The 27,412-nt window shown below is 36.5% G+C and overlaps 1 protein-coding gene across 7 annotated transcripts in view; it reads right to left on the bottom strand.

Moving 5' to 3' along the window:
* Positions 1–27,412, bottom strand: part of sema5ba (sema domain, seven thrombospondin repeats (type 1 and type 1-like), transmembrane domain (TM) and short cytoplasmic domain, (semaphorin) 5Ba) — a 179,560-nt gene that overhangs the window by 142,234 nt on the left and 9,914 nt on the right. For all 7 annotated transcript variants that reach the window (XR_005624296.2, XM_039683025.2, XM_089133126.1 and 4 more), the window contains exon 2: positions 8,012–8,083. The gene's annotated coding sequence lies outside the window, so the exon portion shown is untranslated. The remainder of the gene's footprint in view (positions 1–8,011; positions 8,084–27,412) is intronic.

Raw genomic sequence — 27,412 nt, 5'->3', positions numbered from 1 at the left:
GAAGATATTTAGTGGCATTTTCATTAGGATCCTAAAATAACAGGATACAGATCATTGTCTCCTGCTGCTTCCTTCTTTTTTCATCTTCATCAAAGAGAGTGAACGCAAGCCGCTGGACGACTTCCAAAAGAAGGATCACAGTGTACATGAAGAGGCCAGGTCTATAATTGGGTAAAGGACCGACTGGTCGCTCTAATCCCTCTCCTGAATCATTAAAGAGAAAAACACAATTGTGCAAGTAATTGATGGCTAGTTTCGGTCTGTTTTTCCCACATTTTCTAAGAACTGTGCATGCGGGGCGTCCTGAGAACGAGCAGCTCTGGACACAATGTTGATAACCCTGCAGAAAAGACCAAAATTGTTGACACATATGAGTTTTGGATGCTTGTGTTCAGACTTCTTTACAAGCTAAACTTGCTTGGTCAACTAGCTTAAAGACTACTTCTTTTCAAGCCTTAATGCAACTCCGGTCCTGCGGACCGACTGCTTTGGACATTTTATTGGTCTTCATTATTTAACACACCCGATTTAGATCACCATCTCATTCTCTTATATGTATATATATATATATATATATATATATATATATATATACTATATTTAATCTATAATGTATTCATTGCAGACTGTTTAATAACTTTATTCAATTTCTGTATATTGTTCTGTATACTGTATGTTAGACAGGAAGGGCCCAGGTAAATATGACATTAATTATGGTTTATGTGAGGATTGTTTAAAATTCACTTAAATTTTAAGTTATATTTTTGGAGGCATAATAAATGTTAAAAAATTGATAGTTTTCAATTACACTGTAATGTTGAATGGTTATAATTAATTGTTTATTATGGGGGTGGGGGGTCATTTTTATGGAGAGAGCTGTATTGGCTTTTTTATAACTTCATGACAGAGCTGTATTATATACACCTTCATTCATAAAAAGATACCATTAAAAAAGTATATAAAATAAACTGTCTTTATGTTGTCTCTACATTAATTTGTAGATTAACTGTGAAATTATTACATTATAAAATATATAAACTAAATATAAACCTATAATAGCTGTTTTTAATTGTGATTAATCACAATTAGCCACAGAAAAAAATTGTAATTAACCGCTTTTAATTTGCGATAATTTGTTTAATCGATTGACAGCATATATATATTTATATATATATATATATATATATATATATATATATATATATATATATATATATATTATAATATTAATCAATTAGAAATAAATTAGAAAAGAAATCCTTAAAATAAACGTGCTTTAGATGGCAACTTCTTGCAATCCTATTACAGTATTTTTCACAAATAATTATAATTGTTAAAAAATATATGAATATGTGAATAAACTGTAATAGGGCACTCAGTATTCTGGTAATTTCGTGCACACTGGTAATAATCATATTTTTTCAAATAAAGACAATAGCGCTAATATTACATACATCACACAGTGAAAACGATATGAATATGACACAGTGGGCAACTGGATATAGCACAGCATATTTTAAAATGAAGGATTTAAAGTTTTTCGATCGTGTAAAATCTCATAACGTTACAACCCAAGCATAAGCCTATTCACATCATACTGATAATTACTGAAATAAATCCAAGAGGAACATATTGTACAGTAGTTAAATCGAGTGAACTCTCTTGACAATTGCTTTCCTATAAATTTTCCCCTTACACTTGACAAGGCTTTTTGGGGAGGGGGCGCTTTATGTCACCCACTATGCCCACTCCTGGCCACAGCCTAGTTTGGTAGAGTATGTGTCAAGCACAAGAGATGCTTCAGAATTATTACAATTAGAAAAGTCTTTTGGAAAGATGTGAATTATAAATATGATCATTTTGCATAAGCCTGAAATATTTTCCCTCACAGTGCAGATCTCTCCTGAGTTTAACTTCTGAATCATGACCCAGAAAGCAAAGCCACCCCCGCCTCTCCAACACAGCAGCAAATCATTCCAGGAAGCTTCCACTGGAGGCCTATCTCTATCCTTTCCCTCAGAACCACACATCCACATACATCTTAGAAAACATTTCACAATGTTTGACTGATTTCTCCACTGAACATTGTAAAAACATGCTTATAAATATCACCGTCTCCAAAGTTACATTTAAGAATGCAAATATTCTTGCTTTACTCTGGATTAATATGCTTATCAGACACAATCATGCGCTCTACTGAATAAGAGCAGAATAATTGTATCTCTTATAATGGCCAACCTCAAACAATGAAAGTCAACTTAATTAAGACAAATGCATAGTCTCGCAGAGCCAGACTTTTGAGTATCTGAATTAAATTGAGCCCAGTTTCCAGCTAATTCTAGGCAAGAGACATGAAAGTGAAAACATTTTTTTAACATGCCGTTTAGGATCTCAAAGGTTGTGTGAAAATTAATTAAAACTAACGTAAACAACTGTACAGCAGGGCTTGTCCCATTTGTAATTTGGGTTGGTAAAACAAAAAACAAAACAAAAAAAACATTGCATTTTCTTGATTAAAAAAATGTAAAAAAAATTAAAAAAAATACATTTTTGAAATTTTATTTCTTTATGTGACGGGAAAAGTTGAATTTCCATTCAGTAATGATACTGAAAATTAAGCTTTGATCTAAGGAATAAATTACATTTTAATAAATATTCAAATAGAAAATATTTATTTGAAATTGTGATAATATTTCCCATTATTACAGTTTTACTAAGTACTATTTTTTTAGGGCTGTCAAACAATTAATCGCGATTAATCGCATCCAAAATAAAAGTTTGTGTTTACATAATATATGTGGGTGCACTGTGTATAATTAGTTTGTAAATATATATAAATAAACACACATGCATGTATATTTAAGAAAAAAAATATTTATATATAAAATATTTATATTTATATATAATATAAATTATATATAAATCTATATACATGCAAATATTTCTTAAATGTGTGTATTTATATATATATATAAAATAATTATACACAGTGCACCCACATATATTATGTAAACACAAACTTTTATTTTGGATGCGATTAATCGAGACAGCCCTACTTTTTACTGCTTTTATACTAAGTGCCTCACACTAAACCCTAAAAACAATCTGATGCCACTAACATGGAAGAAAAATACAATCAACACCTGTGATTAGTCCTCAGTAATGCATCAACCTAGTACCTGGTGTCAGATTTCTACCCGCAATATGCATCTGACAGTCAGCAAATGGACTTTAGGCAGTCTGTGGGCAGGCCGTGGTCAAGACTGGAGACATAGTAAATCAGTTAAAAGTCATAAGGGAGAGAGAAAGTGGGGAAAGGGCAAAGAAAGGTGAGCACAATAAGAAAAGAACAAAAATTGGGGAGTAGATTTATGTTTCCACAGCTGTTCGGGTCCCAAGGAGCATTAGCTGAGCTCATGAGCTGTAGACAGCTAATCTTTTGTTATGGGGAAATAAACACACAATGTTAGCCACCGTTTTACAGCCGCTGATCCAAGGCGGATGATAAAAGATCCAGTGGGCCCAGACTACGAGGCTTAATGACCCTGAGAGCAACACACAATTTATTGGCTCTTGGTCCCCATCATCATCACTCCCCACTACTAATTTATGACGAGAGAGGGGACTGGACTCAATGTAAGAGAAAACTATTTCACGGAACGACTAAAAACTGCTTTCATAACACAAGTTCTGGCTCTCTTTCTCAAGTTTTCCATCTTGTAAGTAATATATGAGAACGTGCTTGTCTTCATTGTTAATTGTGCTTGATTTATGAGAGCTGCACTGAGCTGTGAACAGTTGCATCATGTCTTACAAAGAAAAAAAGTTGAGCACTGAATAAGGATGCATGTCATTATGAATGAGAGCCATTAAAATAATGAGTTAACAATTCAAAATAATGGGTTAATTAATTGCTATGGTCCTAAAATCTTCAGTAAAACCATGGGTGAGAATCCACCGGGAGGCACCTAATTCTTCCCATTGTAATTGGGTCCAGCTGCAATATTACCGCCTCTAAATTCCAAAACCCACAGTCCAATTCCAAAGTCCGAACCCAAAACAAGCAACTCCACCTCTTCCCTTCCGCAGAGACCAAAAACATCACAAGCATGACTAGTTCTGTTAAGATATACCCCAGCTCTACACAGATGTTCCGCTTCTCTGCCTGGACAGTTGTCAAATCGAACTTAATTGGTTTGCATTTGAGGAAATGGTTGTTCTTCAAGCAGTACTTTAGGGAATTTTGTCATGACTGCCTTGTGGCCGAGCTCTCTACCGTACGGCCCCTTCTGCCTGGTGTGAATGGCTCCTCTGTGTGACCAGCCAAGGATCTGCCAGGGGGACCCTCTCTTTGTTAGGTGAATGGGCACAGCTAGACCATCTTAAGGCCCACTAATGTACCATGGCTGGACCACAAAGAGTGCGTAGTAATTTGCCAAGCATAATGGCACGTCTTTAATTCGGCCGAGAGGGAAACAGACCCTTAAAAGCGAGCTTACAGATGAGGAGTCCCATTCTAGATCCTACTCTTTTCATATTGTAAAAGGGCTTGTTTTCTTCCGGCTCATTGTCATCCTGAATCAAATGTCGGCAAACAACGGTGGGTCGAAATTAAAACAACGTGGCAGCTCCAGGACTCACTAAACGAGCCTAGAGGACCATAAACATAAACAAAAAAAGTGAGTCTTCTCAGAAAGGCACAATGATTGAGATCAGCTGCTAAAATGATGTCATTTAGCGCGATTAAGTCACTGAAAGGAATAAACTGTAGAGTAAAAATATACCTAACACAGAAGGGGGGAAACGCAGTAAGTGCTTGGGGACACGGAGGGTTGGAGCCCTGGCTGACCCATCAGAGAACCTGGTGAGTGGGAAAGTTGCCTTAGTGCTCAACATCCAGGTGTCTGGCAATTCGTTATCTTCAATCCCCAGACAACCCTAAAGTCAACTCCAAAAAGTGCTGGATGAATCTTTAAACACTCACACAAACCACATTTCACCCAAAGTTAAAAAAAAAAAATAATACTTTTGCAAAGAAATTTTGCTTAAAGAAAAGGACCATTGAGACTCTCATTACCATAATGAAATCTTTTTCTTATTACTGTAGTACAATTTTTTTTTTAATTTAAAATTTAAACTATGTATACATCATGGTATATTATAATACCTTTATGTAGATTTAAATAGAAATAAATAATGGTTTTGAGAAACTTGGAGGATCTGCTTAGTTCTTAGAAAAATCTTTAAATGAAAATCTCATAATTACATTTTAAAATATATGCAACATTTTAGTTTTTATTATAATACCAATAACTTATATAGATTTAAAGGTAGGGTATGGGCAATTTTTTATGAACACTTTTTGTTATAACGGTTGAAAAACTCTTTCAATCGTCAGAAAGACTGGGTCACGAGCTTTGAGTATGCGCACGAAGGGGGATTGGTGGGGTGGTATGGTACAACCGTTTAATTGACGCACTGACAGTCCAACAGTGGTGGAATGTAACGAAGTACAAATACTTCGTTACTTTACTTAAGTACATTTTTCACGTATCTTTACTTTACTTAAGTGGAATAAATAGTGCATACTTTTTACTTTTACTTCGTTACATTTTGCAGCAATTATTCTACTTTCTACTCCACTACATTTCTACAACTTCTGTTACATTTTCGTTACATTTTCTGATCAGTTTTTCCACTGCCAAAACGTAATCTGACCGTCCGTTCGTTGCACGTTTGTCTCACCAGTGACGTTTGGTTGCCATAGATACATCAACTAAATGCGTCTCGCACGCAGTGTGTTTATCATGCAACTCATACGCGAAAATTTGTTTTTACGTGCGAAACACACCGTGTGTAATATATGTTTGGTTTGGTTAGGATTATGGCAAGCCAAGAGGTTCAGAATTACACCATAAATGAATCACGTTTACTGCCAATAGTTATTAACATATAGTAAGGATAAGCATGATATTTCCTAATTGCAAGCTTGTTTCAGAAATGGTGACTTTTTTCCCATCATTATTGAACATCATTATAGGAGTAGGCTATTAGGTTAAATGAGTTAGAATTAAATGTTTTATTAATCATTAGAAAATAGACATTAAGAGAATCAATTGTTATGCAAGTACTTTTACTTTTAATACTTAAAGTACATTTAAAATAAAGTACTTTTTACTTTTTACTTAAGTATGGTTGTCATTGTGTTACTTCTACTTTTACTAAAGTAAATATTTATCTGGGCATTTGTACTTTTACTTAAGTACTGAGATTCAGTACTTCCTCCACCACTGCAGTCCAATGATTCTAGGTGGTCTTGGAAATGATTGGCTGGAGTTTTTCAAGTCCTGCCCATTCCACAGATGATTAAATTGCTTAATTTTCATTTCAGTGCTTCTAACTCAGTGGCTGTATGTGGGTTAGGAATTAGATTTCAAGTGATTTTTTTTTTTTTAAAAAAGGTCAAAAAAGAAAATCACATACCCCACCTTTAATACGTTTTTGTCTCCTTAAATGGAAAGTACATTGATTGCCAGTTCTTCACAGAACAATCAGTCGTATCCATAAACGGATGCTACATCGTTAGGCTACGCAAACAATCACTATATTGATGGTCAATTCAGACAGCAATCAGCCACCAAAAGCAATCATTTGGAGGCCATACAGAAACTATTATTTATATCTTGACAACAAACTTTTGAATGTCGGTGTATTCTTATTGTTATGGGTGAAATGTTACTTGGACTTTTTGTTGTGAGCTTCATCCAGCTATACAATTATTTGGGAAAGTCAAGTAGTCAAGAGACTACAATCTACCCATGCTTTTGACAAAAATCAATTTCAGTGAGGCTTCTTCATAAAATTTGCTACTTTTAGACAGACATACGTACACCATTTATTTTCAAAAGAAGTCTGAAACATGAAAAAACCCTGGTGATTTGTTAAACACATCAACATACAAGCTTTAATTAGCTCACAAACAGCCAATTAAATATGTCAGCCTCTCTTACAGTTTCTTTTGAGGAAAGGAAAAAGAGCCTCAGGCTGTGCTGTTCCATAAATGGCTGCAATGAAAGTTTCAGCCCTTTCTCTTTGCCAGAACACTCCTTTTCAAAACACTCAATTTCTGACATAGAATAAAGGGATTTGACTTGAAAGGATCCCTGACTTTGTCCACGGTCACAGAGAAGCAGAGAGCGAGGAGCGTCGGGGAGACAAACAAAAGACAAAAAGAATGAGGAGAATGAGAGGAAAACCTCACGCAGATTCTCCAGGAAGACTGGAGATCTCTATTATGACTAGTTCCTGTTAAAGAAAGCTGTACTCAAGTATGAAGCAGATGATTGAAAGTGGAACTTTGAAAAGAGCTTTCCTCAAAATTAACAACTACCAAATGCATACTAAATATAAACTTTCTGAATGTTGATGAATGGCCTATAAATCTAAATCTAAATGACAAAAACATAAGTCTCAGCGCTAAAAGGAATGTCCAAAACACACAATTCTAATGTTCTTCACATGGCCGCCACAGTAAACATAATGAATGGCGACCGAATCCCCGACATTTTGGGCGATCTCGAAACACATTTTCTGGCAGACTCATCACGGAGACTTACTAGTAGCCTAGACTTGTTGTTTAACTACTGCGCTCTGTTACCGGTAGGCGTGGCCTCCTAGGGCAGCAAAGCAAGTGCATTCTGGGAGTTGTTGTCTTTTATCCGCGTACACAAAAAATACATTTTCTGGCTTTTCTCAGTCTAGAAAGCTCCAAATTCAAAAATAATTTCTCATTTCTTCTACATAAATGACCCATTTTAAATACACATTCATCTTTCCAGTGGTGGAATGACCCTTTAATATATCGGCCACGGACACATTTTGCAAATACATTAAAAATGAACATATAATGCCGATATGGTTCCTGATATATATCGTGCATCTCTAGTTTCTCATGTTTCATTTAGATAATGGCATCTGGCAAAGTGTATAAAACAAGCAGAAACCTACTTACAGAGGCATCACGAGCATGTCATCTTCGAAGCTGTAGGTCTATTGCAGAAAGGGGTAGCAATCCTTCTGTAGCCTTTGAAGAGAGAATCAGAAAAAGCACATAAGTGTAGATAGAGATAGAAGGTATGCATCACAATACATTTTTAAAATTAAATGTTCTTCATTGACATTGATGGTTCCATTAAGAACCTTTAGCATCCATAAAACCTTTCCATTACATTAAAGAATCTTTGTAGTGGATAAATGTGCTTCAGATTATTCAAATGTTCTTCACACTAAAAAGAAAATCTTTTAGAAACTGTTTATTGAAAGATTCTTTGGGGAACCAAAAATGGTTCTATGGCACTGCTGTGAAAACCCATTTTGGAACAGTTATTCTTAAGAGCACTTTATGTACACTTATAAAGAGACCACTAACTCTTTCAGTGAATAGAAATCGAGGCCCTGGAGAATGATGTTAATAGGGAGATCAGAGCACAGCTACTACATTGGGTTTTGTATGCTACACCCATATGCCCTGCTTTATTTACTTGAAGTACCCCCTGAGATTAAGTAATACATTAGTACGAACCACTAATGATTGTTTTTCCACAGAGTTTTTTCAAACATTCTTACCACCCTTTAACTTATCCTGGATGTCCACTGTTTAATAAAAAGTCAGGGTTGCCAACCATCCCACATACACAATAATTCAAAAGTTTGGGGTCTCTAAGATTTTTTTATGTTTTTGGAAAAAGTCTCACAATGGCTGCATTATTTTTACCAGCCATTATTCCAGTGACATATGATCATTTAGAATCCATTATAATATGTTGATTGGGTGCCCAAGAAACGATATTGCTGCTTAACATTTTTTTTTTTTTTGTGGAATAGATGATGAATAGAACTCTATTTATTTGTAGCATTCAAATATTTTATAAAACAGTTAGTTCCAATTCTTGATTCTTGCTGAAAAAATAAAAGCTGTGTTTTATTCACGATAAAACCATAGAAAATAAAAGAAATGGACACAGCGAACCCATAGACTTCAACAGAGAAAAGTGAAGTCAATTTAGACTATATCCAGTGAAATTCATTTATAAATAAAATTATTTTTATATATATATATATAACTTAGAACGTAAAAAAAGAAGCAGGAACAAACGATATATATATATATCCTAAATTGTATATTAAAATCTTAATTGGATATTAAAATATGGATGAAAATATAGAGTGCGAGACACGAATCATTCAAACTAAGTTTGAAAATCAAGCAAAATACTTTGAAAATGTCTATACAACTGATTACAATATGAGGCCTACTGTTACATACTGTAAAGGCCTACTGTTACATACTGTAAATAAATAGTTTTAAAGCAAACACAATATCTTAGGTGATTTCATGATGATATACAAAAGTTGAAGATAAATGAAACCTCTTGAGCTCTACTCCATTCTTATAAGACTGTGCAATTAAAAGTGCACTATGGCATCCCACAGCTTTGACAACATCAGTCTCTGTACTGATAATAAGAGCAAAGCCCAGTTGTTCAGGACTTAATTAAGATTAGGAAGAGCAAAGAGAGAGGCCGCTCCACTTCATAAGCCTCCACAGACCAGGCACTGGGGCTTTGTGCTCTCTTCGTCAAGCAAAGGTTAGTCCATTGTATAGTGCAAAAGCAGAGAGTCAGAGTAATTAAGGAGTAAATAATGAAGCCCTACAACGAACCCCTGCTCCTATGATCTGATTGACCGGCGTGCCAAGCCATGTTCAATAAATCAATTAACTACAACTGAGAATTACTGCTTTAAAAGGTCACTGAAATCGAGACACTTCAGCCACAGGCCGAACAACCTCAACATCCCCAGATTCCACAGGTGGCTTATCTTCCTATGTCCTTTTTTTATGACACTCAATTACACTGCTTTTTTTTCTGTGCAGGCTTTAAAAATGAAATACCTTTTTCGATTAAATTTTTTAATGTCTTTATAGAAAAACATGCAGGCTTGCAGTGGAGAGGAGTGGATTATGGATCAGGTGGCCAATGGTGAGGCCAGTACCCCAGAGTCTCCGGATGCCAGGGGCCTTCAATGCCTCAGGACATGCTGTCCGAGATTGGAAAAGGAAGCCGAACCAGGGTGAAAATAGTCCATGTTGACCACTAGACCCCAGGGCTATAAATAAAGTACAATCTGGCCAAATCTGCACTGTTAAAAAATATGTAAGCTAGTACAACAACAAAAAAGTCAACTTGACATTATTTGTTTTCTGGAGAGCTGCAACTATTTCTATTCTGTAACAAATCATTTGTAGTCATTTGGAGTCAATTCAACAATATTTTTTTCTACTGGATTTTTTTGTGTGAGTTTGTGGTCTTTGTAACAGTGTTTAGAAAAACACATCATTTGTTATTAAGAAAGAAAGAAACCAAGCCTCATAAATTAGAATAAATCCCTAATCTTATTTCTGACCATAAGTGATTTTGTTTTTTTTTAATTGATATTCTACCAGAAAAATCTTTCTTACAGCAGATCAGACATTCTGAATTCTGAATTTGAAAATTCATCAGGGGAAAAAGTCTTTTGGCACACACAGGCATCAAGAATCAGCATTTATGCTGTTGATTAAGATTCATATATGAATCTCAACAATGGTGGCATGCTGCATACTCTAATGCATGTTGGGAGCCACCATAGTATTAAAATAAGGGCTCTCAGCATGCATTGAAACATGCATGAAACATGTCACCATTATTGAGATAATAAATCAAAATTCAGAATGTCTAATCTGTTGCAAAAAAGTTTTGTTAGTAAAGCTAATATATTATTCACAAATAACATCTTTTGACCAGGAATAAGAGTAGTGACCTATTCCCTTTTTGATGCTGCTATCTACACTTGATCATTTTTTATGGCTTTCTTTGTGAAAAATAATGTGTTTTGCTAAACTCTGCAACAAAGACCACCAAATCACATAAATGCCTAGTCAAAATCACCAACTCAAGGAAACGCTCATCGCCAAAATGATGACCAAGCATTAAAGCTACATCTGAACCTGTTTATTCTTAATAAGAACATCTGATAGACAACATTTTTTGAATTGGTTCAACAACAAAAGATTTGTTACAGAATAGTTGCCTCCCTCCAGAAAACAAATAATGTCAAGTTGACGCAACTAAACATTTATTGTGTGTGTGTCACACAGACAACTTATTTTCAGTTTGTATAACTGTTATTTACAAAAGTTGAGTCAACATGATAAGGCTAGTGGAAATAAGTACCAACATTTTTTTTAACCAAAGATTTCAACAGTGTGGATTTTTTCCTGATCCAACCCAACAAAATCAGTCGTTTTAACTTTTTTCTAGTTGTGTTTTTTTTTATTTGTGAAACAAACACAACAGATGATATTTTGAAAAAAATCCATGTGTTACTTTATATAAAAATCGAGTAGGTTTCACGTTGTTTTGGACCTTGTCGACTCTCGTATGAACAAAAACAACAGAAACGTTCTTTAAAGGGATAGTTCACCCAAAAATGAAAATTCTTTGAAATCATAAGACTTTGTTCATTAATGTTTAATTAATTAATAAATTAATAATAAATTAAATCATTTTTGGGAGAACTATCCCTTTATATATACTGTTTATCTTGTTTTGTGTTCCGCAGAAGAAGGACATAACGACATGAGATAAGTACATTATAACAGCATTTTTTTCCTATCTTTTTAAAACAAAGTGGGATGGTGACAAGGATCTTGAGGGACCATGATTTGACTGGCTGTTAGTATGGACCAACTTGCACTGCACACAATGTGAAAATGAAATGAGAATGTAATATAGCCTGGTATAAAATATTTTGAATTATGTCCATTTCCTTAAAGATTTTCCATGATGCCACTAAAGAGCTATTCTGTCAAACTGCAGTAAATCCCTCGAGACAAATGAGTAATCGTGGTTAATGATATGCGATAAGCTTTGTTCATGGGTCTCTTTGGGTAATATCAAGTTTAAGGTTACAATTCATAGCTTTACCATTTAATGCTTTTTCACAGCTGGAATAAGCCCAGGAAAATTACTCATTAAAGGATGACTAAATGAGGCTTATGCTAATCACCATGTTGAATGCGACGAACTGCACACTGTGGTAGCAATACGATGTGCCGGCTCAATCTTAAGCATGTTGTTGCTCAGATGGGGGATGGCAGTGCACTGTGGGCGTACTCTCCAAACAACCAGGTGTTCACTGTGGGATAAACATTTGCTAACAGGCTCCAACAAGATCCCCAGAGCCCAAGATTAAGGGAGTCTAGCGTGCAACAGATTCAGATGCTGCTGCAGGTGGGAAGGAGGGGGTGAGGCAAGCTATGGTTTGATCTCAGAGTTTTAATTTGCCTGTGACTGAGGCAAAATGATTGTGTCGCTTCAGAAGTAGTTTTTCCGGGAAGATGATAAAAAGTTGCTCCTTGCATGCCTTGTGCAATCTAATGCTGGCCTTCCAGCTCTGAAGGAGTATAAAAAATAAATAAATACTGAAGTGGGTTGCCGTTACACCAGATTCGACAACAGTTTGCCTGAAAAAAATAAAATGGCAGTGCTAACCTAAGCTCACAAATATTTCTAAAGTTTTAGGTCCCACTTTATATTAAGTGGCTTTAAGTACCATGTACTTACATTGAAATTAATAATTTGATACAATGGACTTGTTGTGTACATACATGTTTTTACATTGTACTTATATTTAAAAAATACCAGCATGTAATTACAGCTGTAATTAATTTATGTAATTACATCTGTAATTACACAGCTGACCCATCCCTTACACTTAAACCTACCCTTAAACCTACCCATACCACCAGACCTGTCCCTAACCTTACCTGTATCCCACCTCAATAGCACCAAAAGTGATTTACAATACAACATGAGCACAATAAGTACATTGTACTTATTTTTAAATGTACTTAAAGCCACTTAATATAAAGTGGGACCAAGTTTTATTAAATGCGATTCATTTCTAGTTTTAACATTATTTGTTCTTCAGCTGTTTTTTGACCACTGAAAATGTGTAAAACTTAACAATTTACTAAGGAATTTAACCTTATAGGGCCTTAAAAATATGGATACCAAAAGAAAGTGGTCCCACTTTAAATTGGACGCCCTTTACTACTATGTACTAACATTTAAATTATAAGTTAAAATATCATTTAAATAATTCATAATGCACTTATTGTTTACATACATGTTTTTACATTGTTATTATATTTTTTTAAAATACCTGCATGTAATTTCATCTGTAATTACTTTGTTATAACATCTATAATTATACTGTTGACCCTTCCCTTACACTTTAACCAAACCTGTCCCTAACCTAACCCATATTCCACCCCAGTAAGAGCAAAAGTGTTTTGCCATAAAACATGAACACAATAAGTACATTGCACTTATTTTTTTGATGTACATAGTAGTTAGACACCTAATACAAAATGTAACCAGAATGGTTTGTTAAAGGTCCCCTGACATGGGGTTATTTTATTATTTTATAATGTTTTTCTGGGTTTCCAAAAGTTGGCTTCGTTGTGCATTGATTTCATAACGAGTTGTCCAGATGAACTCGCGCTGTGTTGAAAGATTGCACTTAAATCACTTTCTGTATAATTTGTTCACTATTTGAAGAAGATTATTTTCACCCAAATAAAAGAAACGATGTGAAGTTGATATTTTAGTCATGGCTTGACTTACTGATGCATAAACAGTATTGGACGATTTTGAGAGAAAGATTACCTGTCTGAACTTGAACAATTAGGCTACACATCAGAAATTGTTGCTTGGTAACTCGATCGATTTATTTTCAGACGTTCATCGAGCCCAGCTCTGAATTGGCCCAAGTTGAGGAAACAGTTGTTGGTGAAATGTTTGGGCCATACAAAAGTTTTGGAAGTTATGTCGGCGCATTTCCAGAGAAAATAAAATGAACCCATTGTTTCTTTAGAGGCTCGGATGAAGGAATTAAAAAATTATTTTGCTTTCATTTGTACATCCAAACACTGATCAACTGCCATGCTTCCCTCATTTGCAAGCCATGACATCTCTTGAGGAAAAACTCAAATCACGCTTGAGCGTTTCTACTGTACTTCCCATCTCATTTTCTCATGGGCGAGCCAAATTCTTTGGGGCGGGTAAAGCAGAGAAAGGGGAGGTTACATTTCCTCCATATAACATCATAAAGGGGAGATTCACGATCAATGCATCTGAGCTTTCATTTTCTCAAAGGTGGAGAAAGACTGAGAAAAGTCGGTTCACACCGATTGAAATTTCTAGCCACTGGGGGACAATATACAGGCTAGGGGAACTCATATTAATGTTTAAAAAAAAAACTCAGAAAGTGACCTTTTGTTAAAAAAACCCTAAATATTAGGCAATTAAGGGATCTTTATTCCTTCTTGTGTTACAAATATTATTTTTTTTACTAAAAAGAACATCAAAAACGAGTTGACAAGTTTTCGAAATTTGGTTGTTTGACACGGAATGACCCTATGTACCTATATTAGCAGTGTATATAAGAAAACAAAAAAGATACAGTATATTTGTATATATGTTCCAAATTTATGAACAAACACCAATGGAAAATGCCTTTTGCAGCCACATATGTACCAGCAGGGGCAAATTTGACCATGCAAACCAACCAAACTCTGGCAGAATTCGGAACAGTAGGCCATATGTAATGGCACTTTTCCACTGCATGGTGCGGTATGGTACGGCTCGGCTCGCTTTAAATGGTACCTGGTCTGTTGAGGTTCCAAGTGTACCATACCGGTACTAAAATGTGATGTGAAACACTGCAGATCACTGATTGGTCAGACAGAATCGTCATTACCAGCGTTATTGTATTTGCGACCAATAGACATCGACACGGGAAACCAAACCCTCTAGATTTAAATAGCCAGTAACAGCCACCGCTGTTATCGATCAGCCTATAATCCCACCCACTTTAAAGCGGTACTAACTGCAGTGAAAAAGCAACCGAGCTAAAGCGAACCGAGCTGTGCCGTGCCGTGCCGAGTCGTACCAGCAGTGGAAAAGCGCCATAAGACTATGCTAGAATGCAAATTCAGGCTTTGACCATTTGGTTTGAGCATCCTAGCAAGTCATGCTGATTTTTTTATTATAGTAGCTATGATCACATTAAGGGCTGAAAGTGGTAAATCTGATTTGGGCCATTTCCTTTGATGTGTTCAGATCATTCTCATATACATGATTCATGACAACGTGACCCAGTGCAAACCACTAGAGAATTACTCTATCTATCTCTGCAAGCGGCCTAAGGTCAATGTCACCCTCATTAAGAGCTCAAAAGGTTACCATTTTAATCATTAAAAAAAAAAAACCTGCAGTGAGCAACAGCGCGTTAATAGCATCTGTAGAAATTATGATGTCAATACTGCAGGACTATATGGTCTTGCCCATCAATTTAAGTAAAACTAGCAAATGCATTACAATCCTACAATGTTCGCAGGATCGACATGGTTTTTCATTTGTGAATGTGACCACAGATGATGTTATACGAGTCATTTACAAACATGAATATGAACAAAAGACTGAATCTGAAGGGGGGAAAAACAGAACTGCTCATTTAGACTATAATGTGAACATAGACATTTTCTATATCAATTGCATGTAGTCAGCAGGAGGCTGGGTATGCTAGACACACAAAAGGTAGCCAATGAAAGACGGAGAAACGCAGCAGTCGGGCGAGGGGACCTCCTGGGTCGGTGGCCCAGTGTGACTGCGATCGGAGGAACTGCAGCTGCAGTAATTATACCTCCCACAGTGGATCTCATAACGCCCACCCCTGAATCAATGCAACAAGCCTGGAGTGGCACCACAAGATGGCTGGAGTATTTGTCAACAATTTGTGCTTGACGTCTCAATTAATACATGTAACATGCTACCTGTCAACAACATACTAATTACCGGTATTTACTATAAATGAATTTTGACTACAACATCTGATTATGTCAGATTTCTATAATTAATATTGCACCAGTCTGAGAGAGAGAAAAAAATCTCTTGCCCCTTCCTCAACGGCTAGCTAAAGTAACTCCTCAAAGAAGGAGTTTGAGGTCAGTACAAAGTCTCTTTATTCTTATCAAGGCAGCATTTATTTAATCAAAAATGAAGTGATGTTGTTAAAATTTAAAACAACTGATTTCTATTTCAAAGGGATAGTTCATTTTGAAATAAATTTTTGATATTTTTTAGTCTTACTTCAAGGGCATCCAAGATGTATGTGTCTTTGTTTCCGCAGTATTTTCAATTTTGACATTTTTTGGTTAAACCGTTGTTGTCTATCAGTCATATAATGCAGGTATGGGGGTCCACGTTAAAGAGCATGCACAGAGAAGTCCAAATTAAACATGATTTAATGACTCGTAAATGTAAGTACACATTGATGGCCTAAGACGCGGAACGAGCGTTTTGTGTGAGAAAACGAACAGTATTTGTATCGTTTTTACCTCTTGTAACCACAGCCATGTCCAACTGATCTGAATCAGTTGTCCAACTGACCCGAACTGAACCATGTCCAACGTTCCCCCGGAAGTGATCGCTTGCGCGCGTCCGTCACTCATTGTTTACACAGAGATTTCGGAAGTTTTACCTTTCACTGTGAAGATCTAAACATATTTAGATATACAGGAAATCACAATGGAAGACAATTTCAATATATCTAAATATGTTTGGTGAAAGGTAAAACTTCCGAAATCTCTGTGTAAACAATGAGTGACGGACGCGCGCAAGCGATCACTTCCGGGGGAACGATGGACATGGTTCAGTTCGGTTCAGTTGGACATTGGACAACCGATTCAGATCAGTTGGACATGGCTGTGGTTACAAGAGGTAAAAATTCATCCATTATAACATTTTCATTTCTTGATGAATGATTTTAAGGGAGAACAAATTACTGAATTTCCCCATTTGGTGAAAGATAAACAGATATCAATTAACTGAAATATTTTCAAAGACATTGAGGCACTTAAGTAAGTAAATTAGATATCAACAACCAGAATTGTTAATTCGATTTTCCTTGATAACTTTTCCTTGAAATAACCAGTTTGTTACTTTTGGATCAAAACACCTTTAGATTACAAAGTCTACAAATATTTCAAGCGCACATTTCCTTAGTGGGTTACAATGACTTGCTCGAGAGTTTTTTCCATGTCAGCCTATTCATTTTTAAAGTATATTTTAGATAAACCTGCTACATGGTTCACAGATGGCAAAACTTTGTCTACCTTTGTGGCTGTTTTAGTAAAGGTTTGAAGTGAAACAGACTTTGTGCAGATGGTCAAACATATGGCTACACAAAACTACATCCAACTTGTTGAATATTTCCATTTTACATTTTCTTTTACAGGCTTTTACAACTTGAACCACTATTTGTTTTAGAATTAATATTGTCTTTATTTTTTTATTAATTATTAAAAATTATTATTATTATTATTATTATGGGCAGATATCCTATCAGAGTCAATAACCTCCTAGGGAAATTACATTACATCACAACTATGCTGAAAGCAAAATTATACACCCATATCATGTTTGAACTGCATAAAACATTCCTCAGCAGACAAAGGCATGGATTCAGATTGAACGTGTCTTAGGAGGAAGTTGAAGTTATATGTGACTGAAGAATTTAACATTCCTGACAATGAAAGGGCAATAAATTCCCAAATGAATTCTGAACAGGAATATGACAGATTGCACGAGAACATAAAGTGAAGCATGCAAATGCATAATTTCACAGAAAGGTGCATTGGAATTGCTTGAGCTTTGCAGAGCACCCTAATGCCTTAACATCAAAATCCAAGATCACAGCTGAGCATCTACAGCACTCAATGCCTGGTGCCATCAAAAGTTCACCTATTTTAGTTTATGCTAAATAACTTGCTTCATCTCATTGTTGGAGTTCTGAAGCTAATGAACACCCTGGAACTTTTCTAAAATGAAAGTGAATTAAAGTCAATGGATGAAGTGCCAATCCTGTGAGTAATTACTGCCAGTCAGTTGAATCACAAAACCAGAGAATGTGCTCCCTCTTCAGATGGTCAACAGGGTGATTAATGAATCAGAGTAAACCTCTCACTTTAATGAGATCATTACAGAAAACAAACAACGCCTGGATGGCCGACCTAACTGTCTTTTCTCCAAAACGTCGTGGGCATGCACTTAGTTTACTTAATGTAAACATGTTAATCCATCTATCATTTCTCAACTTGACTTTACAAGCTCTTTGAAATATTATAAATCCTAGTCTGGAAAGAATACGCAGGCACTCAATACAACAACACATTACTCATCACAATGTAACTCATTCAGTACTCTAAATAGTATATTGCAGCATCTGATTAAGGGGCAGTTTAGAAAAAAACTAAAAACTAGTTTTTTTTAAAAAAAAGGTTATGCGTTAATTTACAAGACAACGGCATTTTGGGGGCTTTTAAATGCTAACTTTTAAAAAACTGCTTTCAAAGTGCACGTTTTTGAAAACGAAAGTGTTTTTTGTCAATGTGTAAACTACAAAAACGTGAATTTGTGAAAACGGTGATGTCATCCTACTGTGTATTATCCGTTTAGTCTATAAGCGTATAGTTTTTCTTTACAAAATAACCTTAACACCTACTGCACTTGCAGCTTAATATAGCATTTATAATTGTTTTCGTAGATCTGTGTGAATGGGATCGTTTTGACAACACTGTCGACTGTATGCGAAAACTGCAAAGTAAAAAAACTTTTCCACTTTTAGTACATTGTTGTCATGTAAATGGTAAATGGACTGCATTTACAGTATATAGTGCTTTCACAGACCCAATAGCCACCAAAGCACTTTACATTTTGCCTCACATTCATCGATTGACTAGGTTAGGTTAGGTGTCTTGCTCATGGACACTTTGACACTTGGTCAGGTGGAACCGGAGACAGAACCACCAATTTTCCAATTTGCAGACAACCTACATGAACCACTTGTGCCCCTACCATACCGTAAATGTACGTGTAAAAGTTGTTTTATGGTTACATAAAGTAAACAGTTATATTCTTCAATTTGGATCTATAACAGACTGGTTAATACCCAATGAAGCTAAGCAGTACTGAGCCTGACCTGCAGTTGGATGGGATCGAGACCGAGTCTCGAGTACTACAATACTGCAGGGACCCTCATTATGTTACTGTGTTAGTGTGGGAATATTTTGAGTCTTGTTAGAGGCGATTTCCCTTTCCTTATTATATGCCCCCTTTTACTAGTGTATATGCTAACTCTTTACATTCAATTATCATGAAAACAAATCTCAGAGAACGATTGACGAGGTACCAATGTGTAATTAGACCAAAGGTTCATTTTGCACCGGAGTTCTCCCTTGACCTTTCTATTTCATCAGAAACGATCTTAAAACAGGGCTTTAAGTGTAAAATACCAAACTTTAAGCTTCGCAAGTGCTTGGAGTGCCTGAAAAGCAAAAAGGAAATTTTTTTTTCTTTTTTTATTATTTGAAAGCTTGAAAATTTTCCAACCAGCTAAAGCAAGAAATAATTATACAATCTACTCAAGCACAAAGTATTGTCATTCATCTGGACATGTGATATGCATCTCTGTCATGTTGTTAAGACAGTCAAGTCTCCATTGGCTGACATGCTCTCCCAACTACATGTTACAGTGACCTCTGGCTGCATTCTACATCCAACATGATTGTTTTCCTTTGCTCTCCTATCACAGTGGGTCAGATGGAGCAGTGTAGTGTGCTCTGAGCAGCAGGGAAGAGGTCCTGATCAGCAGCATCTCAGTCAATGTCATAATTAAGACTTCAGAGGCCAGACATAAAGTAGATAATTGACGAAGGATCACACGTACACTGGCTCACAGATAAATGTCTGTGGGGTCGAGTGTTCATTAGCGGCAGAGATCCAAAATAGATAAGCAACACATTTGGAGACAGTGACTGGAGGGCTGGTGGTTCAGCTTTTGAACATAAGCAGTGCGACAGAAGTCACATTTTCAGTCTCAGCCTTTTCTTCTACAGCTAAAATTGCAACTGCCATGCTTGCTTCACGACATCACAGACAACATAAAACCAGCTGAAAAGTCCAGTTATTGTATTCTGTACACATAATTAAAAGATAAAAACAGTTAACCTTGAGACTCCTGCAGTCTGTCCCATTCTACCACACTCCACGCTGATTTAAAGCACAAAAACACGTCCGGTGTAAGATGTGGTTTCCTTATCTACATATTCCAGCTAGCACTGGCTAACTATTATAAACCAGCCTGGTTTCAATTCAAGCAGGTCGACACTTATCTTCTCAATAGGGAACCCCTGTCACCATGAGCCTTTGAATAAGAGTTATTATTTTTGAAAAGGCAAAATAAAGACTTGATGTTGTAGCTGAAACAATTCTGACAACGGATCTGATATACCGCAAGGACTTATTTAACTGTCAACACTGTCAAAATTATCACTGCCAGAAATCGGATTGTTAACATAAAGCTTCCATGAAGCACTGTGTTAACACGGGTCACTTACGGCCATGTTTCTGATTATTAAATCCATTTCTCAAAGCCTGATCCATCATATTCATTATATACATAAACATATGTGACATTGGCATTGAATTCACTTCTATTGAAAGTGGCACTACCTTCCTAGTAAGAGAGAAAAGAGAGACTAAACACAGCATAACGGCAGCACAAATTGTCCGTCTACGCTTAACAAGCAATCTATTTTATGTCTTGTTTATTCCATTCACAGCACAGTGGCAGCAGTTCTGTCATTTTACAAACCCTAATAAACAGAAGCACGCTTTTGTAAAGTCAAAGCATGGGCTGCAGCTACATTGTAAACTGCTGAGGGCTGCCGGGCATGGTGCCAACTAAGATGCAAAAAGACATGTTTACTGTTAACAGTGGGAGGGAGATGGGTTTCTGGGGGGGAGACATGTGAAGTTGGCTCATGTTGGCTTAGCCTTGGATCTAAACCTCCAAGCATCAACTCTGTGCGTTTATGGAATGATCAGCCCACCTTATATTAGGCCAGATGAAATGGAACTGGCACCCATAGGGGGTAGAGAGTCTGATGAGGTGGCCCTTAAGCTTCTTTCCCATGAAGGCGTAAGTAATGGAAGACTTCAATTCCATTGGTTCCATACATGTTCTCAGCTGGTGAGTCGTGACCCGAAAAGGGGATTGCAGGTCTTTTCTGATAGAGGCACGGCCAACAGGGGAACTGAGGTATATGCAAAAATAATAAAATGCAACCAGCCACATAATCAGGGGTGCATGGAGAGGATTTTTTCTCAATCGCGATTATACACATGTTATTCACATTTACATTACATTTAATACACTTTTATCCAAAGCGACTTAAGCAATCAAAGTAACGTAAGCAATATGCAAGTGCTGTGATCAGTCACAGTTAGTCTAGCATAGTAAACGTAGCAAGGTTTTGTTTTAGTTTTCTTATAAAAACATATAGAAGTATTTGTATTAATGGGTCAAGTGTTGCCGAAAAAGATGTGTGTCTTCAGCAGTTTCTTGAAAATGGCTAAAGACTTAGTAGCTTGGGATGAGTTAGGCAGGTCATTCCACCAGGAGGGAACTATCCAGTTAAATGTCCCTGAAACAGATTCATTATTTGTTAGAGCTGCAACGGATCGCAGTTGATCCGTGATCCAAGATCCGTATGGACCAGGCCGCATGGTTCGGCACGTATTTGATTCGCAGATTAACTGTTAAGTTTATCCGGATGGATTTTTTCTTGCCAATTTACACATTCAAATGATTTTAAACATGGAGGAAGAGGCGAAAATCGGGACTCACGCGCTTTTATCTGTGTGCACAGCCTCACAAACCTAAATGGGTAGGTTTAGGGGTGGGGCTAGGGATCAGGGGGTGGAGATGGGTAGGTTTAGGGGTGGGGTTAGGGATCAGGGGTCAGAGATGGGTAGGTTTAGCGGTGGGTTTAAGGATCAGGGGGTGGAGATGGGTAGGATTAGGGGTGGGGTTAGGGATCAAAGGGCAGAGATGGGTAGGTTTAGGGATCAGGGGGTGGAGATGGGTAGGTTTAGGGGTGGGGCTAGGGATCAGGGGGCAGAGATGGGTAGGTTTAGGGGTGGGGCTAGGGATCAAGGGGTGGAGATGGGTAGGTTTAGGGGTGGGGTTAGAGATCAGGGGGCGGAGATGAGTAGGATTAGGGGTGGGGTTAAGGGATCATGGGGTGGAGATGGGTAGGTTTAGGTATATGTAAGCTGGGAGGAGTTGGATCTGGATCAAACTCCTCCCCCTGGATTTCGTTTTCTGCAGCGAGGACCATCTCAAAAAACTGTACTGTCTTGGACCTTGGTTAGGGTTCGGGTTCAGAAGCAGTATGTGCAAACTTCTGTCATTCTCAGTTTATGAACCTAAACGTGTATATCTATCCATAGTATGAGCTAGTGGATTGATTACATTAGCAGCTCAATGGAGTCTAATGGTGATCTAAATAACATGCAACTCACATTGATCAATGAGGCCAATACAGTCGTGCCAGACAGATAAGGTACGTCTGATCTCAAAAAGTAAGTTCAGATGGTGAAATAAAAGAAAATCTTTTCAATTGCATTTGCTGGATTTCCTTTAAAGGGATACTCCACTTTTTTGGAAATAGGCTCATTTTACCACTCTCCCAGAGTTAAAAGGTTGAGTTTTACCGTTTTCAAATCCATTAAGCCGATTGTATGATATTTAGAAGAATATCAGTAACCAGACAGTTTCTGGTCTCATTGACTTCCATAGTAGGAAAAAAATATACTATGGAAGTCAATGAGACCAGAAACTGTCTGGGTACTGATATTCTTCTAAATATCAAAATATCGGCTGAATACTTTAGAAAATGGTAAAACCCAACAGTTTAACTCAGGGGGAGTGGTAAAATAAGCCTATTTCCAAAATAAAAGTGGAGTATCCCTTTAAACCACAAAGAAAAACCCAATACCAAGATGACTCTGAAGATCCTATGGATTATTTACACTCACCATATTGATTTTTCGGGGGGTTGCATTAAAGGAACATTGTGCCTGGATTCACTGATCGACTGAACCTGTTATCCATTGCTCTTCCTGAGGGTCCTCTATCCACCTCCATGAGCACCTTTGTACTTCACAGTGTGTTGGCATGCAGGACCGTATCCGTCTTTAAAACCTCTCAACTTTTAAAAACTCACCTCTGGGGAATGGGGCCCCTGTCCAACACCTAGCACTCTACTGTTAGAAGGGGAGGTCTATAAGGAGGTATATTTACTTGAAAACATCAAACATTTCGCAAACATTTACACAAGTGTGCTAGTGTGGCACTTCCTTCCTTGGATGTATTTCCTGTGCATGCCATCTCCCCTGGCTAAAAGGAATAAAGAAAGTCAGGGTATCACGCCGAGTAGCACTTTAGGTTGCAATTCAGTGAGCTATAAAAGCTTTTTGTCAGGAAACTTTACTATAAAAGAAGTCCACATCCCGAAAAGACTACAGTGACAAGTTCGCTTGTCACTAGATTTGCATCCATCTATCTATCCATTTACCACTATCATTTTCACATTAGGTATGTCCAGACTACTGCACACTAGAGATGTGCCTGAGGCTGAATATGTTATTCAGGATGTATGGATAATGACTTCAAAATAATGACTTACAAATAATAGAAAAAATAATGGTTGGACTAATTATCCAACAAGCACACTGAAAGAGAAATATTTTTAAGGAAAAAATCTGAAATGAATGTAATGGTGATTATGTGAATCCATTATGACTATGAAAGCAGTGTAATTTCAAGTTCAGAATTCAGATTGGACAGCCACATTTCACCCCATATCTTATTAATGTTTTTTAGCTTTGTTTTATATAAGGTTATAAAAAAAAGAAATTATTTCATATATTATACAAGGTATGGGGAAAAACTAATCAAAAGCTGGCTATTGAGCTGGCATCATTATACGTAGATACAGATAATTTCATAATTTCAACAGATATACACAGACAATGCTCACTGCACAGTGCACACCCCTACAGCCTACAATAATTATAGCATATGAAACATTATACTGTATGAAACATGATTCTATGAAGCAAACTGTGGATCGGCATCCATGCCTTGTGCTATAGCACGAAAAGCTGTACAAACGAAAGATAAGACAACAGAAGGAATTTTCAAATGGGTCAAACGAAAATAAGACAAATGTCTGAGAACCACTGTGAGCTGCTCTTGACTAATAGTACAAGGACAAAGTCATCCATCTATGTTTATAGATTTTGCACTGAAATCCCCATTACAGATCATCTCAAGTTAATTAAGAAAAGCCATTTAGCAAAAAACATCCCAGTAATATTAAGATCCACATTACTCATTACTCTACAAGGACACAAACTTGGAAGTTGGAAGTGGGGACTGGCTCTTGAGTCATTTACCCGCGTTGCCCACAATTGTAATTAATTTCACAAGAAAAATGATTTGAATCAGATCTGGTTGAGTGGTAACCACTTCTCGTCCTACAAAAAGAGAGATCACAACTACAGAATCACAGGCTTTTGGTTTCAATCTTTCCAATGAATCAATTGATTCAGTTCATTCACATAATGATTCAGTTCACAAAACAAGCATAATTAGAGGAGTAGTTCACTTTAAAAAATGAACAAATCTTTTTCCGAGTCAGTTCGTTCATTTCGCTCGTTGAATGAGCCAAATGTCTCGGAAAAAGATTCGTTCATTTTGATGAACGAGTTCGAACGGGAGAGTCACACAGAACAGAGCAAGGCGAGCATTTGAGCTTATAAAACGTAAACTTTGCTATTTATTTTTTAAATGAGCGATCGTTTCACTTGATAAGACCCTTATTCATCGTCTGGAATCGTTTAAAGCCCTTTGAACAGTTTGCAGTTTGCACTGAAACTGTCTTTTTGACCTTGAATCATTTGGTTCCCATTGAAGTCCATTATACACTCTCAGAAAAAAAAGGTACAAAAGCTGTCACTGGGACTGTACCTTTTCAAAAGGTAAACTTTTGTCCATTTTAGGTGCTAATGTGTACATTTAGGTGCCAATATGTACATTTTAGGTGCTAATATGGACATGTAGGTGTTAATATGGACATTTATTTGCTAATATGTACATTTTAGGTGCTAATATGGACATTTTAGCTGCTAATATGGACATTTAGGTGCTAATATGTACATTTTAGGTGCTAATATGTACCATTAAGGTACTAATATGCACCCTTTAGGTACAAAAGCGTACCTTTTGAAAAGGTACAGACCCAGTGATAGCTTTTGGACCTTTTTTTCTGAGAATGTTTCCTGGAATGTTTTCATCAAAAACCTTCTTTTCGACTGAAGAAAGAATGACATGGATATCTTGGATGACATGGGTGTGAGTAAATTATCAGCAAAAGCTTTTTTAAAAGTGAACTACTCCTTTAATTTCTAAATTACTTATATAGTTCTCAAATTCAAGTAACTGACTTTATTAATTGTTTTTTTCTTCCTTCCTTTGCACAGTACACACACTATACAGCAGACATACTCTAGTAGTATGCTTATGCTTGTTACAGATAATGAAAAGCCATGTTCATAAAATAACATGTCAACCTACACTACTGAGCGTTATCCTCTATGTAAATTCCAACAAACAAGCAGCAAAAGCCGAGCCCTCGGATTCCCCATACATTTAACTCATCGGTATTGGTCATAAATCTGCATGGAAACTCGTTTATTCAATGATGAGTGCAGGGTGGGATTAGCATTGCTCATGGAGAAGGGGCGGTCCCTGAATGTTCTGCTGACCTGGACTGGACATTAATCACTGTCAAACAGGGTTCAGTCTATCGATGTGTTTGAGACAGACCTTCGTGCCCCAACCAAGAGCTACTGCTTATCGCTATAGAAACAGCAACCAACCACACTACACACAGGCAAGACCAGAAAAATTGTTCTTGGTACTCAAAAAAAGAAAAATAGTACTTTAATTGACAAAGTTGGAGGCCAGTGTTACAGCTAAAACATAAATGTAAACTTGCAATGCAGTATTTTAGGAACGAACTTCACTCTTAGAAAAAAGGGTTCATTGGGGTTCGACACTGTAAAAAAAAAAACATATTGTTGGTTTAACGCCTTAAAATTTTAAGTTCACTGAAATGGAAAAATTGAGTTAATATAATGAAGGAGATTGATTTAATCATCAGAAATTCAAAACATTATGTTATATGAACTACATAAATTATTTAAGTTGATTTGACAAAAGAAAAAAAATGTTGTGATTACAAATCATGAATGTATTTGTTCACAGTATACGAAGCAAGGGTTCTTAACTCAACTCCTAAGAATGTTTTATGTTAAAAAATCTTTTATAATGACAAGAAAGGACCCTTTTGACACAAAGGTTCTTTATAGGCTATTATTCATTCATATTTTACATTATTCTGCAACGTTTTATAGTTGTAATTCAATTATTGTTTATTAACTAAATATCACATTTTAATCATGCTGATTTTTGGAGGAGAAAAACTGAAACGGCACTCTTCTTGTGATATTGATTAACTACATAAAATGATATAAGTATATACATTTTCTAACCCCCATATCTTGAATTTTGTGATCATTCACAGGCATTCATAAACACATTTTAGGGTTTTGATGTATGTCAAAAATATAAAATCTTTAATCCAGAAAGGAAAAAACAAATGATAATGAATGAACCCAAACGATTCCATATAAAAACTTTTTCCTGGTTACAAAGAACCCTAAAGCTGGTTCTTATTATTGAACCCTTAAAAGGGGGTTCCAAATATGTAGCGTTGATAGAACCTTTTAAGAACCTTTTCTTCACTTCAGAGTGTTACCGGAGAGACAACTTTTTAAATCTGTGGTATGCTTAAACACTTCTTGAATTAATTTAAGGCCAAATATGTATTACTTTTCCCACGGCTATGGAAACCTAGTCTGATCTTATCATTTCTCCCTCATGGGGGCAATTTATAGACTTTTATGGGATGTAAGACATATTGGATCAACATCTGGTAGAAAGGCAAGGCCCCAAGAGGAAGATCATTTCAGGTCAGAGAGATAAGAGGCTCAGTCCACGGCATGAATCTTGAATGCACCTGATAAGTGACTCTGGTGGCTTTTTTTCCCCCCTCATTCGAAGGCCTTTTGTTCATTCGTCTTGCTGTATTCAAAAGTGGCTGAAAGCAAAAGGCAATTAATATCTCATTTTACAGCCAGAGTTTACATGGTTTGTCATTCTGGATCTGAAAAGGTATTCCATTCACATCTACATTTTGGAAATGTGCCGGGCTTTTGTGCCTTTTTCGAATTACCTATCAACATTCAATATGAGAGTTTATACACATCTGAAA

Source organism: Pimephales promelas, chromosome 7, assembly GCF_988280905.1.
Source record: "Pimephales promelas chromosome 7, fPimPro1.hap1.1, whole genome shotgun sequence".
Taxonomy (NCBI): domain Eukaryota; kingdom Metazoa; phylum Chordata; class Actinopteri; order Cypriniformes; family Leuciscidae; genus Pimephales; species Pimephales promelas.
The sequence above is the reverse complement of the archived record's forward strand: the minus strand, read 5'-3'. Positions and strand labels throughout refer to the sequence as shown.